General features: G+C 49.5%; 1 protein-coding gene across 1 annotated transcript in view; it reads right to left on the bottom strand.

Moving 5' to 3' along the window:
• RPH3A (rabphilin 3A) overlaps window positions 1-13,621 on the bottom strand; it is a 278,986-nt gene that overhangs the window by 233,239 nt on the left and 32,126 nt on the right. The gene's annotated exons all lie outside the window — the stretch shown is intronic.

The following is a 13,621-nucleotide window of genomic DNA, read 5'->3' as shown; positions in this document are numbered from 1 at the left end:
TCACCCACTCAAACCGGCGACCCGTTTATTTTTTAAATTGGCACTGAACACGACCATCACCGCCAGCCCTGAGAATCCTGTCCTTTGGGCAGACGGCACTTCCTTCCTTCCTGCTGGACTCGGAACGTGGAGACCGCCTTTCAGACGGAAAATCAGGGAGCAGAGAAGTTCAAGCAGGGTGAGTCTGGGGGGCGGGGGGGAGTCAAGAGAGATCCAGATAACTCGCTGAGGGTCACCTGGCTGAACGGAGATGTGGATGGACCCCACCCCAGGTTTTGAGACATTCACAAATTCTCAGCTTCGAGAAATATGTAGTCTCTAAGCTCAAAATCATCAGCAAAGATTTGTTGTCTCTCAACGAAAAACATGAGTCCTCATGAAAACAAAGATAACATGACTCACAATTGCTATTTTAGGCGTTTGGGTTTGTTTTTTTTTTTTTTAAGTTTTATCTATTCATTTTGAGAGAGAGAGAACGAGTGGAGGAAGGGCAGAGAGAAAGGGGGACAGAGGATCTGAAGCGGGCCCTCTGCCGACAGCCCAGAGACTGACGTGGGGCTCGAACTCGTGAACCGTGAGATCATGACCTGAGCCGAAGACGGACGCTTAACCACTGAGCCACCCAGGCGTCCCAACAATCACTGTTTTGAAAGATGATTCATGAAGATCAAGTTTTTAAATATAAGCTCCTTCAAATGGCCTAAAGGCCCACGCGATTCAGTCCTGTCCCTCTCGCAGACTTCGCCTCTCCCCTCCCCTAGTCCCCATGCTCCAGCCCCACTGGCCAACAGTTATAGGGGGCTGTCCTGTGGCTCCAGGAGTCTTAGCGGCACCCCTGGCCTCTACCTGCTAGATGCCACCAGCACCAGCTCCCTCGATTACGACCATCAAAACCGTCTCCAGGCATGGCCCAATGTGCCCTGGAGGAAAGGAGCACACATGACACCCTCTGTTGTACCTTGTGTGTGTGTGTGTGTGTGTGTGTGTGTGTGTGTGTGTGTGTATAAAAGCTGATCTCGAATGCCTCTAAGAGAGGCATTCTAAACATGTTCAGCCCTCCAAGGAGGGGGGGTTCTATCACTTGGAGGACCCCTTGGGCTTTATTCACTGTGACAGATCTGGGGCACACAGGCTCGCGCCCAGGCTGGGGCGGGCTGGCTTTGCGTGTGTGAGAAAGGGGGAGGGATTGGATGGGGCGTTTCAAGAAAGAGTTGGAGGAGTCAGAGGCTGGACCCCTCACCCCAGTGGGAAGAGAAACTCAATGGCAGGTCGTTGCAAAGAGAAGAACGGAAATGTCCGACGAGGACTTTTTCTTTGAGGTGTCAATACAGGTTTGTGTTTTGCAAGGCGGCCTCTGTCTCACAACGAAATCTCCAGCAAAGTCCACACTGCTCAGTAATGCTTTCGTGTGACAGGTTTCTCCCGGGGACCCTGAAGAGACACCAGATTTTGTGTCTAAGCTGCCATGAAGTTAAAACAGAAACAACACGAGCAGAGGTAGAGGCCAGAGGACAAGGGGGCGGTGGTTATCGGAGTTGCCCTCTGAGCAGCGGTAGAAATTCTACAGACAGAGGCAGGTTGGGGGCAAGGCGGCTCCCACATCGCCCTGTTTCCTCCCCAGAATATCCCCCACCCGCCACACCTGTCCACCCTGCCAGTCTGTCAGGCCAGCCGGGTGCCTGCTTAGCCATCACTCCCCACCCCAGGAACTGGGTGCACCATGTCATAATAACCTGTCGCATGTCTGTCTCCCCTCCCCCGCTGCCAACTGAGAGAGAATGGTGACAAGGACTGTGTCTGTCTGTTCACCCCTGTAGCTCCCCTGCCTACCTGGCCCCGAGGGAGCCGTCGAAAACTGTTCAGCATTGCACGCCCCACTGGCCAGAACAACAGGAGATACGGAGAGGAAGCAGATGCCGTTGGTGTCCTAAAACCTCCTAGAACCCCAGAAGCTCTTTGCCAGGTGGGTACGCCATCCCCCGGCTGCCAAGGGCTTACAGCCGCACCCTTCTCCAAAGAATTGTGCTCCAAATGGGAGCTCGCCCAAGAGGCCACACCCTAAGCCACCCCTGGCAGCCTGCAGCCAACAGCTGGCCCCCTGTCTCAAGACGCACCAACTCTGGAGGGCAATTTATGCTCCAGAGCTCCCCGCACGGATCAGGCTGAAGAGCTCTCCTCCTGGGCGTTTTTCTTCCTGCTTTCCCTAGCTTTTCACACTCCCTGTCTTCTGAGAACTCTTCCCTCAAAAAAAAATCACTTGAACAAGAATCCCCACCTTAGAGAATCCCAAAATGGGAATAAATCATTGTGGCATTAGAAAAGGAGAGGAAGTCCGGACAAAGCATCATGGTAACGCTCCCATTCTGCCTAGCACATACGGGCTCCTTAAAGATTTGTGAGATGACTGGATGGATGGACAGACAGGAGGATCCATTACCCTATGAGGGCAAAAAACCAGCATACTGACTTCATACCTAAGGAAGTGGTAAAAGACCATCAGAGAAACCGGGTCTGAATCTTTCTCTAGCTGTGTGAACCTGGGCAAATTACAATACATCTCTGAGCCTCAGTTTGCTCATCTGTAACATGATACCCATTTCATAGGGTTGTTGTAATAAGCCAGTGATTTAATGTATCTATAAAGCTCTCAGCACAGTGCCTGGCACATAATAAGCCCTTGATAGACAGCATCTGGTATTATCACCATCAACTTTTTTCGCCTTTTTAACGTCTATTTATTTTTGAGAGAGAGTCAGAGCATGAGTAAAGGAGGGGCAGAGGGAGAGGGAGACAGAATCGGAAGCAGGCTCCAGGCTCCGAGCTGTCAGCACAGAGCCCAACACGGGGCTCAAACCCATGAACCGTATAGATCATGACCTAGCCGAAGTTGGACACTTAACTGATTGAGCCACCCAGGCGCTCTGAATCTTTTTTTTTTTCTTAATGCTTATTTATATTTTGAGTGAGTGAGAGAGAGAGAGAGAGAGAGAGAGAGAGAGAACAAGCGGGGGAGGGGCAGAGAGAGAGAGAGAGAGAGAGAGAGACAGAATCCGAAGCAGGCTCCAGGCTCTGAGCTGAGCTGTCAACATAGAGCCTGATGTGGGGCTCGAACTCACGAACTGAACTGCAAGATCATGACCTGAGCCAAAGTCAGACACTTAACTGACTGAGCCACCCAGACGCCCCCCCCCCAATCATTTTTATTATTACTATCGACCCAACTGAGAGTCAAATACAAAGTGCCTTCCCCTATTGCATCACAAAATAGTCAAACAAGCTAACTCCGGTTTAAAAAAAAAAAAAAGCAATCATCAGTAGCTAATTGTTCAAAAGGGAGACATTAAGCTCAAGGAAGCGGCTTTTCCTTGTTGTGGTAAAATGAAACCCAACACAGAAAACCAGGTTGATTTCTTGGGGAAAGAAAGTAATAATCTCATCACCGGGAGATACCCTCTATGAGCTCGATGAGCCTGAGACCTCCAGGGAAGCATTTATCAAGGAGAATTTTAACACCCTGGCCTTTTCATCTAGAGCCGATCGATAAGCATCTCCAGGTCCCTCTTAGGTTGTGATTAGTTGTTTTCATTATTTATGATTTGCTTCATACTGATGGGGTAAAGTTTTCACAAAATCCCTAAGTGTCAGGAATTAACAGCATAGAAAATTCTGAAAGTACGCGGCATTGCACCAAGCCTTGACAGCAAGCAAAAATAAATGACACACTGTTTCTCTCTTCGACCCACCCCCACTGCTACACCAGGGTCCAAGCCACCATCAGGAGCCTCCTCCCTGTCTCTCTGCTTCCTCCCTCACCCCACTGCTGTAGATACCCGTCACAGAAGCCTCAGGAATCCTAAACGTTAAGCTGTAAAGTCTGATGCTGTCACTCCTCTGCTCTAAAGCCTCCTGTGGCTCCCCATCTTAATCAGAGTTAACGGCCCAAGTCCTACAGTGGCCCCAAGGTCCTGCCCAATCTGTCCCCCACCACCTCCCTGACTTTGCCTCTTATCACTCTCCCCCTTGCTTGCTCTACCTCCAACCAGATTGGTTTCTTTGCTTTTGCCTAAATATTCCAGGTATACTTCAAACCTCAGGGCCTTTGCACTTGCTGTTCCCTCTGCCTGGGATGCTCTTCCCCAGTTACTAACATGCCTCATCTTCCCACTTTTTTTTTCTTTTTTTTTTTTAATGTTTATTTCTTTTTGAGAAAGCAGGAAACAGAGCACGAGCAGGGGAGGGGCAGAGAGAGAGGGAGACACAGAATCTGAAGCAGGCTCCAGGCTCTGAGCTGTCGGCACAGAGCCCGACGCGAGGCTCCGACTCATGAACTGTGAGATCATGACCTGAGCCCAAGTGAGATGCTTAACTGACTGAGCCACCCAGGTACCCCTCATCTTCCCACTTCTTCAAATCTCTGCTCAAACGACACCTTGTCAGGAAAGACTCCCCTGACTTCCCTAAATGGAAGACACACCCACCGCTCCTCCACACTCCCTATTTCTCTTTTCTCGGTTCAACTTCCCCCACCCCAGCACCTTCTTAATCCCCGCCCATTCAATATGAGTATCTGCCCCACCAAAAGGTCAGCACCATGTGAACAGGAATCTCTGTATTTTATTCCCTGTTATAACCCCAGCACCTAGAAGAGTGTCTGGCACAATAAATAAATAGTAGACTAAACATAATACGTACTCTAAATATAAATAGTATCAGTATAGTATTTAACATATATAAATGCATATATATTTAAGTTATAATGTATGCATTTAGAATTATGCATCACAATTATAACATATACACATGATACACAATATGTTCATATCAGAACATGTCACATATATGTGTCTTAGTTTGGCCGGCTATAACAAAAATATCACAGACTGGGGAGCTTAATAAAATTTTATTTTTCACAGTTCTGGTGGCTGGGAAGTTCAGGATCATGGCAGATTCTATGTCTGGTAAGGACTCCCCTCCTGGCTCAGAGATGCCCATCTTCTCCCTGTGTCCTCAAATGGCAGAAGGGACACAGGAGCTCTCTAGGACCTGTTTTATAAGGACACTAATCACATTCATGAGGGCTCCACCCTTATGACCTAGTCACCTCCCAAAGGCCCCACCTCTTAATAGCATCACCTGAGCGTTAGAATTTCAACACACGAATTCAGGGGGCACACAATCATCAGCCCACAACAATATGTAATACATAATAATGCATGCAATACATAATAATATATAAAATATATTATCTAAAATTCAAGTAAGTTAAAAATAAAATATATTACCTACAGTAGCAATATATAATTTCAAGATAATATAAATATATAGTATATAAGTAGTACTATTGAAAAGTAGCTGCTTAGTAAATATTCACGGAAGGAATCCATTAATTGTGGAAATTCATGCCCAGAACAACTCTTGAGAGCACTGAACCTCCTTTCCCTCCCGCACCAGCCCCACCAACTCCCTGCCAGCACCCCACGCCCCTCCTCCCCGCCCCCCCAGGTCTGTGTTAGTGCCAGTCTCCTTGCCCTGAAAGCTTTCTCTGCCCACATGTCCAAATCCTAGTCCGGCTGTCCCTCTAGCCCCAGTTCAAGTACACACGTCGTCTGAGAGACTTTTCTCATTATCCCAGCCTCCGCGACAATTCCCTTGGCTAACGGAGGCCGCACTTGCCCTGTCTGCCAGGCAAGCTGGCACGCGATCATGTCCAATTTAACACTTCATCACTTCTCTGATCACTCTGTGTGTATTAATCATGCCTGCCTCTACCCAGTAGAAGTCGATAAACGCGGGTGGTTTTGTTCTGAGATCAGAGACCAAGCTACATGATTTGTCCCTCACATTTTCTTATGGCGCCTAGACCCAGAGTAAGATTTCGGCGAACATATCCTGAAACTTCAAATGCCCTAGGGTAGAATAAATTCAGCAAATATTCACTCCCTCCCGGCCCCTACCCCCATCGAAGGGGTGTGTTTCCCTCCCCCTTGGATGCTGGGAGCGACCATGAACCTGCTCGGGCCTGTGGAATATAAACAGAAATGACAAGCTGACATGGGCTCTCACAGCATCCCTATGGCTGCTGTGTGGAGAGCGGGCTGGCGGAGGGCGAGTGGGTTGGCCCCGGGGGATAGCGCGTGTGGCAAAAGTGATCAGATCCTAGAAATGGCTTCCGTGTGGAGCAGACAGGACTGGCGGGTGGACTGGATGGGGGATGTGCGGAGGAGGAGGGGAATCAAGGTGACTCCACATTTGGAGCCAGAGAAGCTGGAAGCAGGGAGCTGCCATCTGATGTGGGGAAGACCGTGGACGGAGCAGGGGTTGGTTTGGAGACTGTCTGATTCTGAACAAAATTAGGTTTGTGGCTCCTACCAGACACCCCGGAGGAAGGGGCAGAGGAGGCAAAGGGACAGAGGCTGTGTACGTCTAGAGTTGAGGAGACTCCACTCTGGAGACATACATTTCAAAGTCACGCACTGAATGGTACTTTAAGTCAGATTTAGGTGAAGAAGAACAAGGGTCAAAGGAAGGACCGAATCCTGGGATGGCACACTGCTTAGAGGTAGAGGAACCAGCTAAGGAGCCTGAGAAGGAGCAGCCAGGGAGGTAGAAGGAAAGCCAGGAGGATGTGCTGTCCTCGCGCCAAATGAAAACTTGGCAAGTGTAATGGGTATTTGTAACTTGCCTCCTCAGCATCCATCCCCCTTCTTCCAGAAATTGCCTCTCTCGCTAGGAGAAGTACTCCTTCCTTACTCTGACCACCTGATCTAGGTGGGGCTCTACTCCCAGCTCTGAGCACAGAGGATCATGACCCACACTGGCCGGCAACTGGCTTAGCGACGAGCATGTGACTTCAGCCAAATTAATCAGACTGAATCTCGGGACTTCTGCAGAAGCAATTGGGACATGATTTTCAGCAGGATTTGAGATTTGTAGGGAAGCAACCACCTTACCACCATGAGGGCAGCTTATCTGTGAATGAAGCCCACACCAAGAAAATAGAGTCTGGAGGTAGAGAAAGTGGATCCTGGTGACTTCACTGGAACCTGGATCAAGCCGCACCTGAAGCCTAGACTTTTGAGTTGTATGACCTTTTTGGTTTATGCCAGTTTGGTTGGATTGTTTTTGTAACTTGAATGAAATAATTATTTTTTTTTAATGTTTCTTTATTTTTGAGAGAAAGGGAGAGCACCCACAAGCTGGGAAGGGGCAGAGAGAGGGAGGGAGGCAGAGAGTCTGAAGTAGGCTCCCTGCTGTCAGTGCAGAGCCCAGTGCAGGGCTCAAACTCAAGAACCATGAGATCATGACCTGAACCAATGTCAGACGCTTAACTGACTGAGCTATCCAGGTGCCCCAGAAAAAATAATCCTGACTAATTCAGCAAGGGAATGGACAAGATCATTAGGATGTATCCATCCTATAGAATATTATTAGGTAAATCTGTACTTACTGGCCTCGAAATATGTCCATCATCATTAGTAAGAAAAAAAAGCAAATTATACTTCACTCCCACTATGCTTGCTGTAATCAAAAAGATAAACAGTAATAATTGTTAGGGAGGATGTGGAGAAACTGGAACTCTTATACAGTGCTGATACAGCCTTTGAAAAACAATTTAGCAGTTCCCCAGTTTCTATCTTCTATCAAAGATAGAAATTACCGTAAGACCCAGCAATTCCACACCTAGGCATATGTCCAAGGGGATTGAAAACATGTGCCCACGGGATGCCTGGGTGGCTCAGTCGGTTAAGCATCCGACTCTTGATTTCAGTTCAGGTCATAATTTCATGGTTACTGGGTTCGAGCCCTGCGTCACACTCTGCACGGACAATGCCGAGGCTGCTGTGGGTTCTCTCACTCTCCCTCTCTCTCTGCCCCTCCCCCCGCTCATTCATGTGCTCCCTCTGTCTCTCTCTCAAAATAAACAAACAAACCTAAAAAAAAAAGAAAACATGTGCCCACACAACGACCTGTACACAAATGTTCAGTAATAGTGTTAGCAGCATTAGGGGCGCCTGGGTGGTTCAGTAGGTTAAGCTCAGGTCATGACTTTAGCTCAGGTCATGATCTCACGGTTCGTGGGTTCGAGTCCCACATCGGGCTCTGTGCTGACAGTTCTGAGCCTGGAGCCTGCTTCAGATTCTGTGTCTCCCTCTCTCTCTCCCCCTCCCCTACTTGCACTCTGTGTGTGTGTGTGTGTGTCTGTCTCTCTTTCACAAACAAACATTAAAAAACAGGTAAAAATTTAAAACATAGTGTTAGCATTATTCATAATCGCCAAAAAGTGAAAACAACCCAAATGTTCATCGTCTGATAAACAGATAAATCGAACGTGGCCTATCCGCACAATGGAATGTTATTCTGCCACAGAAAAGAAGGAAGTGTGGACATCTGCTACAACATGATGAACCTCGAAGACAAGACTCTCAGTGCAATAAGCCAGACGCAAGAGATCATATATTGTATGATTCCATTTATACGAAATGTCTAAATGAGGCGAATCGATGGAAACAGAAGATAAATCAGGGGTGTACCAGGGGCTGGGGAAGGGTGAGGGGAAATGGGGAGTGACTGCCCAGGAGCACAGGTTTCTTTCAGAGAGGATGAAAATGTTGTTAAGTTTAGATTGTGTTGGTTTAGGTGAGGGTTACATAACCCTGTGAATGCACTAAAAACATTGAACACTTTAAATGGGTGAATTGTAGGGTTACGTGGCTTATGTCTCAATGAAGCTGCTCTTTAAAAAAGCAAACTGTGGGGGCGCCTGGGTGGCTCAGTCGGTTAAGCGTCCGACTTCAGCCAGGTCACGATCTCGCGGTCCGTGGGTTTGAGCCCCGCATCGGGCCCCGTGCTGACGGCTCAGAGCCTGGAGCCTGTTTCTGATTCTGTGTCTCCCTCTCTCTCTGCCCCTCCCCCACTCTTGCTCTGTCTCTCTCTGTCTCAAAAATAAAAAATTTAAAAAAAAAAAAAAGCAAATTGTGGAACAATGTGTGTAGCAGAATCTCACCTTGCTGATAAATAAATCTGATAAACGGCAAACGAACTACAAGTCTGAGTCTCTGTGTTATAAGAGACTGTGCCCGTTTAGTTGCACAGAATTCCTCTTGGGATGAGCAGCGGATTTGCGAGGAAGAAACATGTCAGCAAGTGACTTGTGGAGGGTAGGAGCCCAAGGCGTGCCCAAATAGCAAGATGTGGTCCCTAAGCTGCCACCTAAGGGGGTGGGTCCTGTTAACTGGAGGGTCCCTTGCGAGGGGCAGCCTGGAATGAACACGGCGTGCCATCGGGGTGGGGTCTGGTGCTCTGTGGGGATGCTCTGCGCAGTAGAAGGAAGGGGACTTGGGGATTCAGGGGGGATGTGGAGGAGGAGGTGAGCCTGGGCATTGCTGGAGGGAACAGACAGAGAAGCAGCAGCCCCAGCAGTGACAGGGCCAAGGGCAGGGCTCGATGCTGGCTGGGGTATGCCTTTGAGGGATACTAGAATGCGCCACCCTCAAAATATGCCTCTTTCAATGATTTTGAGCCACAGGCCATTAAGAACAAGCAGAACCAGGAAAAGCTCTAAACCCAGGGCACATGTTTTCTCTTTGCAAAGGAAATTTCCATTCGTAGAGATGGCTCCCTCTCCTTAACTCTGGCCAGTGATGAAGGCACCCTTAAATCCGCAAAACGACCCTTACTCAACAAACCTTGTTGGCCATACTTCTCCTGCTCACCTACCTTCCCCAACTGGCCCCCCCCTCAAAAAAGCCCCAAACTAGCCCCTTTTCCTTGAGCCGCAGATGGTCTATCAGCCCAGCTCTAACTGGGCATGGCCACATGTTACATGCATGGTGCCCGTGTTAATAAACGTGTTTTTCTCACATTAATCTGTCTCTCGTTCCAGAGCCCCAGCTGCGAACCGAGAAGGGTAGAAGGAAAAGATTTCGTGTCCTCCCCAATCCTTTGCAACGTAATCCCTTCCTGTGCCTCCTCTAAGAGGGTCCCAGTTAAGTCACTAGAGCTTTTGTGCACATGGAGAGATTCTTCTGTAAGAACTCAAAGATGTGCTAGGTTGCACACTTGGCCTGGGGACAACCACAAATCACCCCAAGATCTGGGAGCTGACATCAGGGATACACATAGAGGCAAGTATTGAAAAAACTCAGGGAAGAGAAAGTCCCACACGGGTAATAGGGGTTTCCTCTGGAGGTAGGACTGACAGCAGGAGCACGAGGACTTTGATTTGTTTCTGTTACATACTTCCGTCTTGTTTGAACTTGTCACAACGAACATGAACTATTCTGTCCTTCTGCAAAGGTAAAAAAAAAAAAAAAAAAAAAAAAGGCAACTCAAATGCCACCTCCTCCAGGAAGCCTCAGAGGCAGATAATTGCAATAAAGCTGCTGCTTCTGCTGTTTCGGTGCCACTTGAGGGGAATTGACTGTTCTGGTTGCCCCAGAGAGCAGAGGTTGCTCGTTTTGTCTCCCTGATACTGAGCCTATAAAAGGCACCCAGTAATGCTATCTGGGGAATGAATGAATGGGTGCCGAGTGAGTGAGTGAATGAATGAGTGCAGCAATGCCCACCAGCAACACTGGGTCCCACCAGCCTTTGCCCAAGCTCGTCCCACGGAGCCGGCTAAATGACAAGAGTGGCCATTTGGGGACGCTGGGCACACCCCCTGCAGGTGCCTGAGATTAATTACGCTGGCTGCCTCAACACCTCCCGGGCTCGGACTTGTGAGGCTTAATTACATGCGGGGGGGGGGGGGGGGGGGGGGGGCGGCGCACGCTCCCAAACCCAGACACCAGAGTCTCCCGTGTTATTCTCTGCCCCCTCTGTCTTCTCCTTCCGACACCTCCAGCTCCCTAAGGAAAGCAAGGGACAAAGGTGGGGCAGAAATGTGTTTCAAACAGGGAGGGAGACAGGACTCGGCTGCAGGGGGCACCTCCACTTGGCCTCAGACGTCAGGGCTCCGGAGGGGGAGAATGTCTTCTTGTATTTTTGGGAAATGGCTCAGCCAGCGGTGATGGTGGGGAGCTGGGTCCTTGCCCGGAGTCAGATCTGCATTACAAACGCCTCTCTAAGCACCCGTCCTCCGCACCACACGCCCCCTCCTGCAAGGAAGATGGGGTGTTTTTGATAAGGTCTATTCTCCCGGCTGAGCTGAGAGGGACCGAAGCCATATCTGTCTCCACCAACCTCCTGGATTTTGCCTACTGGATCAGCATCTGACTGATGATGCCCCCCATGCACCCCTCTGGGTGAATAATTAAGCGATCAAGTGGGAGGGGAAAAGAGAACGTTGTAGGAGATCAACAGAAAAGCAGAACCAGGTTCAAATCCCACCTTTACCACTGTGCGAAGTGGCTGTGTAGCCTCGAACAAATTGATTAACTTCTCTGAGCTTCGGTGCCACCATCTTTTTTTTTTTTTTAATCCTCCCAAGGCCTGGTGCCCAGAAACTTTTACCCTCCCAAACTTTTGTCTTGGAATTAAGGCATCATCATCATTGAGAATCCTCTTCTAAGATGCCTTTAAAATGTCTCCAACTCAGCCTTCAACATTTGAGAATGGATCCATGTACCGGAGAAAAACAACCAGTTTAGTAGGGTCCTGATGGCCAGAGACAATAGACAGGTAAGTTTTGATGGGGGGGGGGGGGGGGGCGGAGAGGAAGAAGCCCAAAGAAGTTGATCCCAGAGGAAAGGAGAATAAGGTTGATGCCCGAGAGGGTCTTGGGGACAGCATCCAGGCCTTGGTTTCCCCCTCCAAACAACAGACAACATAGAGTCAACTCGATTAAGTGCTTACTAACTTCCAGGCATCATGCTGAGGATATCACAGGTTGTCTTTCACGTTTACAGAAACCCCATCTACAGATGATAAAAACGAGGCCCGAAAAGGTTAAGTAACTTACTCAAGGTCACAACACCAGTAGGTACACGGTGGGGGAGTCAGCTTGAAATTCCGGAGTCTTCAGCTGGCAACAGCGGATTAGGGACGGTTCTCCAGAGGCCCCTGGGGTCCTCGGACAGAGTGAGGGAACGTGGGACACGACAAAAGCAGGGAGCAAGTATGCAAAGAAGTCACAAAACCACAGGCCCAGCCACTCCGTTTGCTCCACCACCTGCAGCTGGGGGTCTCAACGGAGACACAGCATCCTGGCAGGAGCGGGGCCCCGAGAAGGGCTGGCTGGCACGGGCACCCTTCCCTCCTCTGCTCCCTCTGGCTCCAGGTGGCCCAATGCTCCCAAAACTGTTACCATGGAGACCAGTCTCCAGTGACCAGAGCAGGGAGCTGGGGCTGGTGGCAGGAGGCTGAGGGAAAGGGCTGGCACCGGGTCTGGGGAGCGAGCGCTGGGGGCCCCGGGGAGGTGGTGCCAGGGTTTGCCAGATGGCTGGGGGCAGGGGGCCAGACCATCTCCATAAGGCAGGTCCCCAGCGATGCCAGGGTCTGCCAGACTCTCCACAAAGCTACCGAGAAAAACAACAACCAAAAGTGCAGAAACACATTTTCCTGTCCTTAGTCACGCCTTGGCCACTTGTGCAGCACCTACTGTGTGCCAGATCCCATGCAAGATGGAACAGAAGGAATGCACAGGTCCTCTGAAACTCATCCATGATTCCCCATTATAGAATGAGTCCCCCCATATCAAACAGTATAAGAACCCCCAATAGAGAGGATATGGATTGGCCCAATGAGAAGTTGTTCCCAGGGTTGGCTGTTATTTGGGGGTTCTTTACCCGTCATGCTTATTTTCATATTAGCACTAACACTAATAAATATCAGTGTCAGTGGTAGTAAGAGCTGACATTTAATCAGCATATACTATGTGCCAACTATGAAGGACCCTATGATGGACTCCTTCCATCTTCACTACGGGGCGAGGATGTGGGCATTATTATTATCCCCCTTCTGTAGATAATGAATTGAAGCTCAGAGAGGTTCAGTCTTCAGCCCAAAGACACACATCTGGTGTATTCTGTTCGTATTGCCACTGTAACAAATGACCATGAACGCAGGGGCTTGCAGCAATGCAGGTGTTATTCTCTCACAGTTCTGGAGGTCCGAAGTCCAAGATTAGTCTCCCAGGGCCAAAGTCATGGTGTCAGAAAGGCTGGTTCCTCCTAGAGGCTCTGAGGGGAGAATGCTTTCCCTTGCCTTTTCTGGCTTCTTGTGGTTGCCTACCTTTCTGGGCGTAGGGCACCTCCCTCTTCCTGTCCATTCTCTGCCACAGACTGCAATTTTGTGTCATCCCCCCGCACACACACACACCGCAAAGTTCATGTGTGAAAACATGATCCCCAGTGTGAGCGTATTTGGAGGCGGGGCCTTCGCAAGGTAGTCTCATGAGTGGGATTAACGTCCTTATAAAAGAGACCCCAGGGGCGCCTGGGTGGCTCAGTCGGTTGAGCGTCCGACTTCAGCTCAGGTCACGATCTCGCGGTCCGTGAGTTCGAGCCCCGTGTCGGGCTCTGTGCTGACGGCTCAGAGCCTGGAGCCTGCTTCGGATTCTGTGTCTCCCTCTCTCTCTGACCCTCCCTCATTCATGCTCTGTCTCTGTCTCAAAAATAAACATTAAAAAAAAAATTTTTTTTAAAAGACCCCAGAGAGTCCCTCTCCCCTTCCACCATGGGAG

Source organism: Puma concolor, chromosome D3, assembly GCF_028749965.1.
Source record: "Puma concolor isolate L17-30 chromosome D3, mPumCon1.1.hap2, whole genome shotgun sequence".
Lineage (NCBI taxonomy): Eukaryota > Metazoa > Chordata > Mammalia > Carnivora > Felidae > Puma > Puma concolor.
This window is presented reverse-complemented; position numbering and strand designations above follow the sequence as displayed.